This window comes from Elgaria multicarinata, chromosome 12 (genome assembly GCF_023053635.1).
Source record: "Elgaria multicarinata webbii isolate HBS135686 ecotype San Diego chromosome 12, rElgMul1.1.pri, whole genome shotgun sequence".
NCBI lineage: Eukaryota > Metazoa > Chordata > Lepidosauria > Squamata > Anguidae > Elgaria > Elgaria multicarinata.
In genome coordinates, this window is record NC_086182.1 from 10,263,426 (window position 1) to 10,279,455 (window position 16,030).

The 16,030-nt window shown below is 45.1% G+C and overlaps 1 protein-coding gene across 1 annotated transcript in view; it reads right to left on the reverse strand.

The window, feature by feature from the left end:
• PHYHIP (phytanoyl-CoA 2-hydroxylase interacting protein) overlaps positions 1 to 14,918 on the reverse strand; it is a 40,260-nt gene extending 25,342 nt beyond the window's left edge. Inside the window, exon 1 of the mRNA XM_063139461.1 lies at positions 14,813 to 14,918. The gene's annotated coding sequence lies outside the window, so the exon portion shown is untranslated. The remainder of the gene's footprint in view (positions 1 to 14,812) is intronic.
• Positions 14,919 to 16,030: the final 1,112 nt, after the last annotated feature.

Sequence of the window (16,030 nt, forward strand, 5' to 3'; positions counted from 1 at the left end):
GCTCAGAAAGTACATTAGTCTACAGGGCTGAGTTGTAGCATTTGAATGGGTTCAGGGGCTAAGCCCTAAGAAGCACTGTTCTAATTATGTATAAAGAACCTAACCGTTTAGTACCTGAAAAGTGGCTAAGATTCTCTGTCAGAGCAATTCTTTTGCATGTCTACCCAGATGTAAGTCCCATCAAGTTCAATGGGATTTACTCCTAGGGTAAGTATGTATAGGTTTCCAGCCTTTGTCATCGTGCTTTAGGCTAACAGATCATATCTGAACATGGGCATCTCGCGGGCTTTATGGCTGAGCAATGGTTTGAGCCTAGGTTTGCCTGGCCCAAATTTATCCCTTTCTTCACTACATCACACTTGGTCAAAAGAAGCCAGAAATTATTAGGTCCAATCCAGCTTCCTGAAGGCAGAAACCCACAGATTAACCCATAATCCAGGACTGGAGAGAATTCAACGCAACCCTTTGTAGGAGCTGCTCACAACAGCATCCGCTCCCTGATCACAAATCTCTCATAGATGCTGTTGTCAGACTTGCCAAATAGTTGGCAAACTTTGTGAAAAGAGATTAATCTCGTAACAGCTTTGTGTTCCACAACTCCCTTAGTGTTAACATATTTCAGGGCAGCCTTTGACAAGCAACCAGGTAGAAGGAACTGGTCCACATCGGTTGCCCCAAAGCAGTATGCTCTTAAACCCTCCCACCAAGGCTAGTTCTTGCCAGACAGCTGCAAAACCCAGCTTCTGTCTCCATCTTCCCACCTGTTTCTCCTTCACTCACTCACTCTAAATGGAGATGGTGTGTGCAGTAGCTAGCACCCACCAGCGCTCATTGAAGCAAGCACCTTCTAGCCACCAACACCCATTGTGAAGGAAGAACTATATGCCGTACAAAAGGTCATTGCCCATATCCACAGAGGGTGCTTACTGTGGGAAGCCAGATCCAGCACAGCCATTAATACTGTCCTTTTGAATCAGTTACTCTCAAGTTTGCCAATAAGTTGGCAGTCTTGATGTACAAATGTGTGTCTTGGCATTGTGCCCAGGATCCAACCTGGGATTCCTGGAAGTCAATCAATCAGTGCCTTCTTAACCCTTTCTCTAGCTCTTTTTTGCTTTGTGTTTCCACCATCCCACCAAAGTACTTTTTCTTTCCTGAAGATGTCATCCCATCACTTTTTTCAAGGCAAAATGGGCGGAACCATGCCCACCAACCTCATCTGGCTCACAGAACCTTTAGATGAGCTAAAGGTACTGCGCTGGCAGACTGTTTAACTAAACTTTCCAATTCCGTACCCTCTCATATTTCACAAACACTGTTGTGTATGCGTATAACACCTACTATCACACCAAGGAGCATATCCTTTTGTTTGTACAGCTCTTACCAAAGTGGCATTCCGCCCTTTGCACAGGTTCTGCTGCTTAGCACTGATAGAGCACTCAAAGCATTTCCTGCCTAAAACAATTCCCATATATTTCCCATGGGTTCAAAGGATTTCCCATAGATTCTATAATAACAATCCCCTCCATATCTCAGATGTGGCCCATGGGCTGGATAGAACAGTGGCCCTTCAGGCCATTAAGGGCATCTATGGCTCGGGTGAGTTTTGAGCCAGCGATTTTCCGGGCTTTCACACTTTTCTACATGGAACTATATCAGCTCTCAGCAGAGCAGCCCAATCAGTTACATATATGGTCTCTGAATGTACACGGCCTCTGTGCTGGTGTTGTATTGTGGCTAAAGTGAGGTACGATCCATGCTTCAAATTTGTTTCCCAAACATTGGTGGGATGGAGGAAAGGAGAAGGGGAGATGGCTTTCTGGGGAATTCCTGGGTGTTGGATTTGGCCCCAAGGTTCTCCAACCCTAAGGATTATTAGGATAAAATCCATGCAAAGTGTTCTGAACACTCATGATGTACTATCTAAATACTACAAAGAGCCTTATGGCACCTTCAATTCTGTGCCCCTTCAATTTCTAAACTGGTGCTCTGATTATTAACTTTACTGCTGGCTCTTTGATATTTTTAATGGTTAAGGGCACAATCCTATGCCTATTTGGACAGAAAAAAAAGTCCTATAACTCCCAGCATTCCCCAGCCAATATGGCTGATTGGCCAATGCTGGAAGCTGTAGGACTTTTTCTGTCTAAATATGCAAAGGACTCTGCCCTGATTTTTTTGTTTTGTTTTCATTGTTGTATTTATTATTTTGGTAGTTATTTTATGTTGTTTTTTCTTTATGGCTGTAAACAGCCCCAAGGAGACCTGCTAACTGGACAGTATATAAATGTAATAAATAAAGACCAATAAATGTATTATGGCATAAGATTCATGGACTATAGTCCATTTCATCAGATACATGAGACGTTATTGACAGTTTCAGGTATAGGCAGTACACAAGGATTGCAGGGGGATTGTAAACAGTGAGACCAGTGAGAAATTAAATGTAGACAGTACTGACAGTGACAATCACATTATTAACAGCTTTGTTTTGTGAATAAACACAAAAAAGCACAAAAGGGGAGAGTAACCTCAGGACGCTGTAAATGACTTTATTGATGAAAAGTCCAACTTGTTTCAGCCTCTTTCTGTACTGTTAAGCCTTCTTCAGAGAGTTATAAAATGTTTGCAGAGATTCTTGTGCTGTCGCCAAGTGTTTACAGCACAAGACAATCTGTTATAAGAATCTCTGCAGACATTTTTTATAACCTTTTGAAGAAGGCCTAATCCTACAGAAAGAGGCCGAAACGTGTCAGGCTTTTCATCAATGAAGTCGTTTATAGCATCCTGAGATTACTCTCTCTTTTTGTGTTTGACTTGTTTCTTGCCCGCCTCGCACAATTAAAAAAAAGCAACCTTGAGAAAAATTCCTTTCTAAGGCCAGATCCTAAACAGGACAATGCAGAGTTATGAGTTGGCATGTGCAAAAGTGACAAAGACCAGAAATAGATGGATTCATCCATCCCTAAGAGTGAACGCTGCAGGACCGGCTTGGGGTTGAATCCTGGCCTTCAAAAAGTTCAGGGAGAGCAGAGAGATGAATGTTCCCATGCCCTCTTATTTTTATTTATTTATTTATTTATTTATTACATTTTTATACCGCCCAATAGCCGAAGCTCTCTGGGCGGTTCACAAAAATTAAAACCATCATAAAAACAAACAACAAGTTAAAAAAATTATTAATTTTTTTTTTAATCAAAAAATCTTTGCTTAAAGGATATGAACTCCAGGGTGGTGTTAGAAATGTGATTTGAAATAAAGATTCAAGGACAATGGTGAAAGCACTCTGTTTCTTTTATTAATACAGAATTGCAAGTCTGGGTGTCCAGCAAAGTAGGACACCCTCAAGCACATGTGTAGCCATTTTTATACTTTATGATGCAATGTAGCTCATCATTGTAGCTAGGTGAGGAATCCTGGCAATGCGCCTCTCCAGATTCCATGCTGACCCAAGTTCCTGCCCCAAAGCACTCCCAGATTCAAGTATGACGATGACATGCAGGTGGCAGCTACTCATGTGCAACAGATGCTTCAGATTCCAGCCTGACTCAAGCAGCAGAAAACAGCACATAGCCGGATGAGCATGTGGGTGTGAAATGTACCATTGCTGAAGGCTGACAGAGCCCAGTAACCTGGGAGGGATTCTCGATATAGATGCGAGTTGCTTAGCAAAGCATGAGTGATTGGCAAGAACTGGCTCTCTCCTTTTTTCAAAGATATCTTTGTAGGTAGGTTGCATAATATAATCTCCTTCCAGGGAGCTTTTCAGGAAGAGGCCAGTGCAGAAAAGGCAACTAAAATGATCAAGGGGCTGGAGCATCTCCCCTATGAGGAAAGGTTATAACAGCTGGGATTGTTTAGCTTGGAAAAAAGGAGGCTAAGGGGAGACCTGATAGAGGGATACAAAATGATGCATGGTGTGGAGAATGTGGATAGGGAGACATTTTTCTCCCTCTCCCATAATACTAGAACCCAAATGGGTCACTCCATGAAGCTGATTGGTGGGAGATTCAGGACAGATAAAAGGAAAGGACTTCTTCACACAGCACATGGTAACCTATGGAATTCTCTACCACAGGATGTAGCAATGGCCACTAATTTGGATGACTTTAAAAGGCGGTTATAATAAATTCCTGGAGCAACTGATATAATCTAATCACTACTAGTCCTGATGGCTATGACCTAATCTACACCTGCCATTTATCCCAGGGTGGTCATAAGGTTATCTCTGTGCATGCAAATGACACACAGCTGATCCTGGGGTAAACTAGGGACGAGCACTCAGTTCTCCCAGGATAACTGGAACTGCTTGCTTCTCATTTCTTTCCATTGTTTTGGGACCATCCTGAGCTCTGCAGGCGGTGTGGCTCTCCCACCTGGGGTCTTCCCTCTTCCCCACGATTCCCCAGGAATCGGGCACAGAGCTAGTGGGGGGAGTCCGTGGGCATCGGGGGTGAGGGAGAGAGCATTTTCACCATCTTTGAGATGGCGCTTAGAGTCTTCCAGCACTGAGTTTGTTGGGTTGTTTTTTTAAAAAAGCACACTGTCACCTTCGCGCAGGATCACGCCTGCACAATTGTGCAAATGTCTCCTCTTTAAAAAAAAATGGTGCCCTGTTATGTCCCTCTTTGCTTCCAGGACAACTCGCTGGCGTGTGGCCCCTGAGGGATAATCCTAGAAGTGGAAAACTCTGTGATCGTCCCTCCTCACTCTCCAAAGGGCTGCAGGTGTAGATGAGCCCTATGTGCAACCTTCAGTATCAGAGGCAGTAAGCCTATACACATCAGTTGCTGGGGAACATGAGTGGGAGGATACTGATGCACTCATGTCCCGCTTGTGGGTCTCCTGTTGACAGCTGGTTGGCCACGGTGTGAACAGAATGTTGACTAGATGGACCTTTGTTCTGACCCCACATGGCTCTTCTTATGTTCTTAGTCTAGGCAGGCATCTGTTGCAAATGCTTCAGGAAGGGGATATCCTTGCCTTGGAGTAGGATGCCCCAGCCTTCCCCAACCTGGTACCTTCTAAATTTGATACCCTACAACTCTCATCATTCCCAGCATGGTCATTGGCAGACTAAGATCTGTTCCAATTTTGTATTTCAATGATCTCGACTGCCAAGGCACTCAGCCCGCTCATGTTTGGGGCCTGTCCAAACTACAAACAGCAATCATGATACAGTTCATATGATGCATAAACTATTGATGGCAGTTTTGATTCAACTATGTCCAATTCCTTAAGCTAACTCTGAGCCAACGTGATCTGGAACATCTTTTGTATACTACTCGTCTTCCATGACATCAAAGTGCAGGGGGAACTTGCATGCCATCAGTACCATCACAATCCCAGGATGCCTAAAGACTCTATACCACCCTAGTCCTCATGACTATCTGCTACCTTCAGTATCAGGGGCAGTAAGCCTATATACCCCAGTTGCTGGGGAACATGAGTGGGAGGATACTGATGCATTCGTGTCCCGCTTGTGGGTCTCCTGTTGACAGCTGTTTGGCCACTGTGTGAACAGAGTACTGGACTAGATGGACCCTTGGTGTGATCCAGCATGGCTCCTCTTATGTTCTTAGTCCTCATGCAAATTGAAAGCATGCCCCAGAACAGCTTGCAATGTTCAAAAATTTGGTCCAATGATCAGATTTTGCTGGGGGCTTTTTCTGAGCTCACATCACACTAGTCTTTAAATCTCTTCACTGGCTGCCAATTAGTTTCCAGGCAAAGTATAAAGCGTTGGTTATCACCTTTAAAGCCCTACATGGTTTGGGTCCAGGCTACCTGTGGGATCGCCTTCTCCCGCACACTCAGATCCTCTGGGAAGAATTTACTCCAGCCAACAAAAACAAGGCTGACAACTATTACCCAGAGGACCTTTTCTTCTGCTGCTCCCAGTTTGTGGAATGGCTTGCCGGGAGAGATTCGTCAACTTAACAGTCTTCCAGAATTTAAGAAAGCCATAAAGACTGACCTTTTCCGGCAGGCCTACCCAGTTGAATTTTAAGATGCCTTTTTTAATGGTGTGCTGCTTTTAATGATGCACTGGTTTAAAATGTTTGAATTAGTTTTATGTATTTTATGGTGTTTTTATTTGTGTCGTACCCCGCCTCGATCCAGAAGGAGAGGCGGGTAACAAAGAATCATCATCATCATCTCATCTGCAGAGTTTGGCATTAGATGGCAGTGAGAAGATTTTGAAGGCCAGATCATGGCGCTCATGTCTAACAGCAATGGGTAAGATATCCTAGTCCACTTTGAAGTCCATTTAATAGGCATGATTCAGGGATTTCATGACAGGTAGCTCAGCTATCCTAATGAACATAAACAGGTGCCAAATTAGTACTTACAAATCCCGCACCTACACAAATGAATGAGTGTTTCTATATGATGATAGGAAGGAGAAAGAGGATGTACTGGGAAATTCACCAATAGGCAATGTAAGCTGATGATTGGTTTTTCGGATATCTGATGTTTCTTTGATAAAGGCATTGCTATTCATGGAATGCACACTCATCCTGCTATCATCTGCCCCCAGTTTTGATACTTTATTTAAAATATTTTTATTCCACCACCTTTTCCTAAAGGGGTCTCCCAACATAGATCTATGTTATAGAAATTAATAACAATATAATTATACAATAATAGCAATAATAATGATAAGCAACAATAACAATAAACTACTACTGCTACTACTACTAAAATAAAATGAGAACTAAACGCCAATAACGAAGAGACCAATCAGCCTCTGCTCCCAGAAGGAAATTCCACAAACTAGGTACCACTGTAGAAAATTATCTGGCCTGCATTCCAGCAACTGAATCTCTGAAAGCACTGAGATGCAAAGCAAGACCTCCAATGATGAGGTCAATGGATGGGGCAGATCATGTGGGAAATTTCAACAACTTCTTCTGTTTGACTAGAAGTGAGAGTGGGGTGAAAGATGCCCTTATCTTACCACTTTAGACCTTCTTCAAAGCCACTGTCTTGTTTCCAAACAAAAAAGTACAGTCAGTGTGGTTGTTGTTGAACTGCGAGTTAGCGTGTTATCTGAACCCAGGACATTGTTCCACAGGGTGGTTACTTAACCATGCAGTGTGGCCTATTATTTTCAAACAAGCCACCTTGAGAACCCATGGTTTCTTGTTGGGTTGTTCAGGTCACTTAACAAGCCACACTGCATGGTTAACAAGCCAGCCTGCGGAAAATACTCTGGGTTCAGACAACACAATACCCCATGGTTCAGCAAACAACCCACGTTTCAACAGCAACCTACATTCAAACACTGAGTGTGGGTTTAGCATGCTGTGTGAACAGCCCCAGTGATACAGAATCACAGAGTTGGAAGCAACTTGAAAGGTCTTCTAGTCGAATCCCGTGCCACTGCAGGAAATCCTCTGTTTCAGTAGCCCTGATAGGTGGTCATCCAGGCCTCTGCTTAAAAACCTCTAAACAAGGGGAGTCTACCACTTTCCTAAGCATTCTTTTCCACTGCCTAATAGCTCATACCATCAGTAAGTTCTTCCTAATGTTTAGTTTAAATCTTCTTTCCTGTAACCTGAGTCTGTTCCCTCTGGAGCAACAGAAAACATTTTTTTCCCATCATCTCTATGGCAGCCCTTCAAATATTTGAAAGAGGCTCTCATGTCACTTCTTAATTGCCTCTTCTTCAGGCTAAACATACCTAGCTCCTTCAACCTTTCCTCATAGGAAAAGGTCTCCAGACCCTTCACCACTGTTATTATACAGTTCAGGACATGTTCCAGATATTCTTGCTTTGATCACAGCGTTCAAAGCAGGAACCTGCCTGGTACATATGTAACAGTAAATGTAGATGAGTGCATATAAATTTTCCTGAAACAATTGTTTTTGCCACCAAGTTCCCCCACTTTGAAAAAAGGGAAAAGAAAAGAAAAAGGAAAGCACATTCTACGGACATCTGTGCAACATGGACAAAGATGCAAAGATGCCCAGAATATGTGGGTGGTTGTGATCAAAGCTGTTTTATCTCTGCAAAACCATGTGCAAGAGAGAGATTAAAAAAAGGTGCACATGTATGCAAATAGGATGCATCACAGCAAGGGGTGCTTAGCTGTATACATGTACAGCAAGCATTCCTCCTTTGAGCACGTTCAGAGCAACGGCTATCTAGGCTCTTTTATACCAGCACATATAAGCAGTATAATTTAGGGCAGAGGGTGTCATTTTGTTGCTCCTGTTGCTAAAGCGTTGGGAATCATGAATCCTTGCTGATCTACTGCAAATCACGCACAGATTTACCAGCAGACCCAGATCTACCTTCTGATCTACTCCACCATGCTGCTTCCAAAAAGGAAAGTGCCTCTGGGAAGCGCACAAGATCGGCATGTTCTATGTCACTTGCTTCCTGGCGTCTGATATTCAGAGGTACATCGCCACTGAACCTGAAACGTTCCACTTAATTGCCAGAGGTGCTGATAGACTTCTCCTCTGTGTATTTGCATAACTCTTTTAAAAGCCATCTAAATTACTGGCTATCTGATCACATCTCGCGACAGCGAATTCCATTAGTTAAGTATGCAACTGTGTGAAGAAGGACTTCCTTTTGTCTGCCCTGAACTTGCTCCACCAGATAATCCCAAAATCTAGTATAACCTTCCCCAACGTAGTGCCCTCCAGGTGTGTTGTACAACACACCTGGAGGGATCCAGGTTGGGGAAGGTTGGTCTATTTGCTCTTTCTGCTCCTGTAATCATGGCTGGGCAGAGGGAGAGGGTAGTGGGGCCAGTTGGCATGGGCCTACGATTTTGAGGGGGACTACTCTGAGTCCCCCTGGTAGAGGCAAAGGGGGACCCTTTAGTAAAGATTTATTACAAAGTAGCTCAAATATTGAACTTGACTGGGCAATATTTTGCCAAATGTCCTCATCACGTTGCGCATTTTCCTGTCATTGCCAGCAACAGTGGCCTCTAATGAGAGGAGCTTCAGTGTTCTAAAACGAATCAAGTCATACTTTCCGTCCGCAATGGTGCAAGAACGTTTGAATGGATTAGCAGTTTTGAACATTAACATTGACAAGGCAAAGTTGCTTGATTTTTCTGTTGTTGTTGATGATGAATTTGCCCAAAGAAAAGCACGTAAAGCATTTCTGAATGTGAAGAAGTGATGTCTTATATACATCGTGAATAAAAGTGCTTGCCATTACCTTTTTTATAAATCGTTCTAGTTCATATGTATTTAGAACTGATTAAAAAATACTTACTAAGCAGTTTGAAATGGGGCCTACATTTCCCATCTGGCCTGGGCCTATTACCAGCTTTGCCCAGCCCTGCCTGTAATACATTTAATTCCTTCTGTATAGTTCAATGATTTTATGAAACTCCACCACGGTCCCTCCTTCACTGACCAGAAAAGCTCCAAATGCGTTAGCCTTCCCTTATGCTGAAGGTCCTTCGAATCAAGCCCCTTGTTGCAAAGCCATGCAGGCAGGCAAACACATTTTCCTAGGTGGAGGAACAACCAAGCAAAGTCATTTCCATTGCTGTTGGTTCTGTGTTTTTTTATTTTATTTTTAAATGCTTGAAAAACAAACGATGCTTTTCTCAGGGGAAGAGTATAAAAAAAATGTGCTTGCAACCCAAATCAACATGTCAACATGAGGAACAGCAGAACGGCTGTGGGAGGTTGTGGCGGGAGGGAGAATAAAACAAATGTTGCAGCCTTGGCTAAGTGAGGTATTGCAAAGAGAGAAGAGCTAAAGCCGAAGCCTACGAACTCAGGCACTGTGAGCAAATGCACCTCTCCTTGATGGACCCTCGTGTGTGTTTTTACCCCCTTCATCTTCCTGGAGTGTTGCCCACTGCACCGCCCAGTTGGCATTCTAGCCCTGCCTCTCAAATGTGCCCGCACAGCCTCCCCTAGGAACAACTCCCTTGCCAGTTTGCAGAGCCAAGCCAGAGAGGCAGAAGGGGAAGAGGCCAAAGGAAACCGCTTCTGTCACTACCACCTCCAGGAAAACACATTCACGGGACTAAGATGACGATCAAAACAACCCTTGCAACAAACTCACTCTGCTCCATCAAAGTGGCACGCAACCCACCAGCCGAACACACACCGTCTCATGCTTCCCATCCTCTCACATGTTCACAAACACTGGGATCACATTCTGCCACGTGGATATGCACCCACTCACAGCTCTCCACCTCCATTCACGTCCCTGTAGGTATCAACTCAAAACCATGTGCATGCACACACATTTTCCTTTAGGTCTATCTCAGTTGCACATGCAGAAACACCTGAATCTCCACCTGCCTTAGCATGGATTCTTCCATGTTCCTTCCTTTTCAGAAAGGTGCCTGCCGTAGGCTATATTCTCTGATTCTGAGCGCATTATGCAGAAGTAAATTCCACTGGTGTCCCTTCAGTCACTTAAGCCAGTGTGCTGAGAGGGACAGAGTGCTATGGTGATTCCAGACGGACAGCTCCTAGCACTACCCATCAAAAGACATTGTAGAACTGCTCCATCTTTCCCTCCTTAACCAATTTGCTGTGGTTAAGAAAAAAGATAGAAGAAGCCATGGAAAAACAGAGGAGGGTTACAAATGGAAGATAATGACATCCGGACCGCCCTCTGTCCCCTGTAAAATTCCATGTAGGAGGCAGGATGACCACACCATAAGACATGTCTAAAATCACTCTTGGGTGGTGGAGGCCTGGTTTCAAATCTCATACTCAGTCATGGGACTCCCTAACGATGGATCAGTCCTCTCTCTTGACATAATCGCTGCTCCGCAGGATCTTTGTGCGGTTAACAGTACGCTCCTCAGCATCATTTCTGGGAAGTAGATCCCACTTGATTTTAGTGGGGATTACTCCCAGGTAAGTGTGCATAGGCTTGCAGCCACAACGGGGAAACCAAGTATGCTGCTCTGAAGGAATAACTACACATGCAAAAAACACATATCAACAAAATTCAGAACGGACAATTTATTTTCTCCATCCTTTTTCTTCTTCTTGCTCCCCACTCCTGCCAAATACTGCAATACCAGCAGGCTGCCTCATTCCTTTAAAGCCAAGAGGGACAGCACGTCCTCCCTCTTTCCCAGGTTTAAAGGACAAGTACAGAAGAAAGAAGGAACAACTGGCCAGTTAGCTGATCGCTTGGGGCAAATTGCTATTCACCTTAGTAGAGCGGCCAATGGCACAGCTGCTGTAATGTATTTAGGAATGAGGTTCCAACTGTGCAAAAGGATGCACTGAGAAACATATTCATATCCACCTCAAGGTCCATTGCTCAATGGTAGGTAGAGCATATGATTTACATGCAGAAGGTCCCAGGTTCAATCCTAGGCATCTCCAGTTGAACTGAGAAAGATAGGATTTCAGGCAGAAAACCCAGGAGCGGGGTTGCCAGCCAGGGTACAGTAGAGCTATATGGTCCAATGAACAATAAAGCAGATGTCTGTGTTCCTTTTGGTGGGATGAATTGCAAGATCTCTTCTACATGCACACTCCAAATCTTACAGTGGTCTGTTTTCTTATTTCTCATTTCAGTGCACAAAGCGTTATTTGAGAGGTCTTAGCTCACAGCCTCAGAAACAATCTGGGAGGTAAGTTAAAGACAACAATTTACCCAAGAACGCAAAGTGTGCTGCGTGGTGGAGTTGAGATTTAAGCCTGGGTCACTGTTGCTCATACCTTGAACTTTTGGGGAGCACTATTTAGGGAGCATTATATTGTGTGTTTCACTTTCCCCATGTTTCAGATTATGTGTGATGGTTCTTCAAAAGAGCCTATATTTCTGGCCAGTCCACTGAGTGGCTATCCTTATGAACAATTATATGTGCTTATGTACTCTTTATAGATGATGGGTGAATGGAATGCATGCCTGTGTGTGGAAGAATGGAAGGTGGGTATGGGGCGGGGGACTGAGAAAGAGAAAGAGGAGGAAAGGGTGTCTAAATAAAGAATAAATAAAAAGGTTGACTTAGCACTGTGTCGACAATACTGCAACAGTTATGGTGAGGTATTAAAAAGGTAGCCACAAGGAATGCTCTCTAAATACACCAAATAAACCTTGAACATATCCAAATGTGAACTTATAGACATTGTTGAATCTCTCTTCCCACCACCACCCACCCACCCACCTCTCTCTCTCTCTCTCTCTCTCTCTCTCTCACACACACACACACACACACACACACACACACACACAGCTCTTTGCCTTATGCCCATACAAATCTCAAGACAAAACTAAACATATTTGTCATGTAGTTCAGTCTTTTGTAGCTGATTTTTGCTCGACAAATAGCCGGTGCATGTGAAGCGGGACCAGATCCTGACCATAGTGTGTGTGTGGGGGGGGGGGCTTTAACTCTATGCCCTGGCACATTCCAATTAGAATCTGAGGGGGGGGAGGGAGGACATGCACTGGCTATTTGTCTAGTTTGGCCCTCAAATGTTGACCCCACTAACGCTGTCTACATTCCCATACCAACTCTACATTCCTCACTTATTCTGAATATATACACCTCCGCACGTTCACACCCTTATTATGAAATGTATGTTGGTACCCATATTCCATGCACCCTTGAATCCCCTGCAGCCAAAGGAATATACACCCCCATGCCTCTTTGAGCTAAGTCATGCACATACATGCAGCCCTAAATATGCACAGGTAAATCTCCACATTTCAAACCCACTCATAATCACCCAATTGCAAGGACATACTATATATATTATGCATGCATACCTTCATACTGACGCCTCCACTCTTAGTTGAGCATGTACTTTCTCATAGTTATGGGGACTTGTGAATTCACAAATATGCACGTCACATGCAATCCTGAGTGTACCCACAAGACCATTCCCATGTGCTCTTCTAGCCAGGCACACACATTAGAATCAACCCACATACACAAGATCTAAATAAGCACTAGCATATCTTCTTAGAGAAAGAAGATACTTAAGAACACATTTTTATATTCCTCCTGTTATAAATTGTTACACCAGGTTTGAACTTTTTGACAGAGTGAACAGCCAAACAAATAGGATATACTCATCCGCTCATCAGGATTTTACATGCACGTTCACCCATCCCAAAATGACTTTGTACATCACTCCTTCCCTGCACGCAAATGCTTGCCTTTTATTATTTATCTGTTATTACAATTCTATCCCACCTATCCTTCAAGGGGTTCAGGGTGGTATATAGGTTCTCCCCTTTCCCCATTTTATCGTCACAAACAACCCGGTGAGGTTGGTTCAGTTAAGAGGCAGTGTGATTGGTCCAAGGTCACCCAGTGAGCTTGGTGGCTGAGTGAGGATTCAAACCCAAGTCTTCCAAATCCTAGGCTGGTCCTCTAAACATGACACCGTGCCAGCTCTCAAGAGACATACTTCTGAAACCTCTGCACACAGTCAGACAGTTATAAAATGCATATGACAGTATGTCATGCATGACTGTACACAGCATAATTGTGTTTCACATTGCCATTACGACACACACTTTGCCTGTACGCAAAGTTGTGTGCTCATACTTGTGTGCACCAGCCACAGGCATGTGTGGGTTCCCACATGAAGTTGCACATTCCAAAATCCCTTCTGTGCTCAAATATATACTTCCACATTCATAAAACCACACGCTCGTGCCAGTTCATACAACCGCCCAGGCGTACCCATACGCAGCACCTCCATCCCGCTCAAAGATGTCAGCATCGCCTCTAACCCCTCCACCAGCTATCTTTGTCTCTGCCTCTCTGTATTAGCAATCCCTCGGCTTTGGTGTTTTTTGCAAAACGTTCTGTCCTTCGTTTGCAAGAACTTAGCTGAAGTTCTTGGCCTTTTTCTGTTTGGAGGAACTGCAGGAGGACAGGAAGGTCATTCCCTTGTGGCCAGTGGAATTCAGCCTGACAGGTCCCACTGGCCTTCATTAAGCAGATTGCAAAGTGAGTAGGAATTAGTTGACAAGCCCCGCATCCTGCCCATCTGGATTCATGTTTGAACCAGGTTCTTTCTGCCTGTCCTGCAATGTTTTGCAATGGGGGCAGCAGCCCCCCCCCCCCGGGAAATGAGCTCTGTGCCGCAGCAGTGCCTCACTCCTACGGCACTTTTGTCTGCTCCCACACAAATCTATTAACTCTCCATGGAAAAGGGGTTCCCTTTCCAGTTCTGCAGATGAGGAAATTACCACAGCCTGCCTCCCTACACAAGGCACCCTGGGGCACCCTTGGCCTACCCTTGAAAGGAAAAGACCATGAGGGTTTGGGAGAATATGCCCTCGGAGGTGATGAAGTGAGTTGCTCAAGGCTATTAAGCCAGTCCTTATCGGAGAGGCCCATTCAGGACTTAAGAGGAAATTTCCCCTTGGGTCTTCCTTCCTTGCCTCCCTCCACTGTTGAAATCCGGACTGTTGTAAGCTCTTTGGGGCAGGGAACATTCAATAATAATAATAATAATAATAATAATAATAATAATAATAATAATATGCGATTATGATTAGTTATGTTTATATACTGGCTTTCCTCCAAACAGCTCAAGGTGACAGATATGATCCTCTCTTCCCCATACTGTTATCTGTACAACAACCCTGAGAGGTAGGTTAAGACTCAGTGCCGCCAGCCCAAGGTCACTTCACCCAGAGTGGAGGTAGGAACCTGGGTCCAGTCATAGTCCGACACTAACCACTACGCCACACTGTCTCTCTCCGTTGTTAACACCACAGCCTAACAAGTTCTTTCGCGGGGCGGGTGGGCGAGAGGGTTGTTCCCTTCTCGCCTAATTCTAAAGGGCAAGCGCGCGCTCTTTCTCTCCAACAAGAAAATCGCCTTACCTGGCTCCGCAGGAGACCCCGGACCTCTGAGAAGTTAACGTGGTTGCGGTTGCGTTGGGTGCGCGCCTCGACTCAGAAGCAGAGAGAGGGAGAGCGCGCAAGACAGCGGGCGATGAGTGCTTGCCCCCCCCCAAAAAAGAAAGAAAGCGCGCTCCCAGGGCAGGAACTTGGCTGCAGACGCCGTCTCTCCAGCTAGATCCCGCAGCAGCTTCTTCCCATGCCAAGAAACCCCAAATAATCAGAGACACGCAGCAGCTCGCGCGCGCATACACACAACACTCCGAGAGCGCACCCTCTTCCTGAGCTGGGTCTCCTGGGTACGCTACAAAACCAGCAGGCACCCAAAAGAAGACGTCGTCGGAAAGGGGAAAATAATCATAATAATCACAGCAACATGCAGAGGAGGAGGAGGAGGAGGAAATGGGGGGGGGGGGAGAATCTCAGCTCCTCTCGGCCAATCAGTTCAAGGTCTGCAAAGCATCAGGTGAGGAGCCAATGGCAACCACGTTCCTCGATGGCACCGCCTGGGCTGTCCAACAACGTGCAGCCGCAGCGCTCCTTCTGCCCCTGGCGGCCGCCGCGCGGAAGGGCGGCTGGCGCGGCGCAGGTACCGCAGCAGCGGACGGAACGCGGCTCCCCGCGGGTTTCTTCTTTGCGGGAGCGCCGCCTGCTCCTGCTGCTGCCGGCGTCCCAGAGCGAGAGCCGAGGAGAAGGAAGACGCGCGCGCAGCTCATCCGGATCTGATTCAGAGGTGGCCGTGGAGGATGCGGCAGGGACAGGTTGCAGAAAGAAGGGAAGGCGAACCAGGGCCCGGCAGTGTGGCGGAGAAAGCTGTGCGGAGGGCTGCAACGAGGTCATTTGAGACCCTGGACTTTAGGGCGCAATCTTATGCCTGTTTAGATAGAAGAAAAGTCCTACAACTCACAGCATGCTTCAGCCAGCAGGGAGTTCTAGGACTTTTTTTCTGTCTAAACAGGCATAGGAGTGCACCCTTAATGATCTTACAGCCACGTGTGAAGGCCACAACTAACATTTCTCTTCTCCCTGCCATTCCAGCTTCCACAACTAGTTCCACATGCCTGATATGTTAGGGAGAGAGACAGAAGACAGGGAAAACCTGTTTGCCAGACTTGATGATGATGATGATGATGATGATGATGATGATGATAATAAAAACTCTTGGGCATATGCAGTTTTGGATTTTAAATTCACATAAAT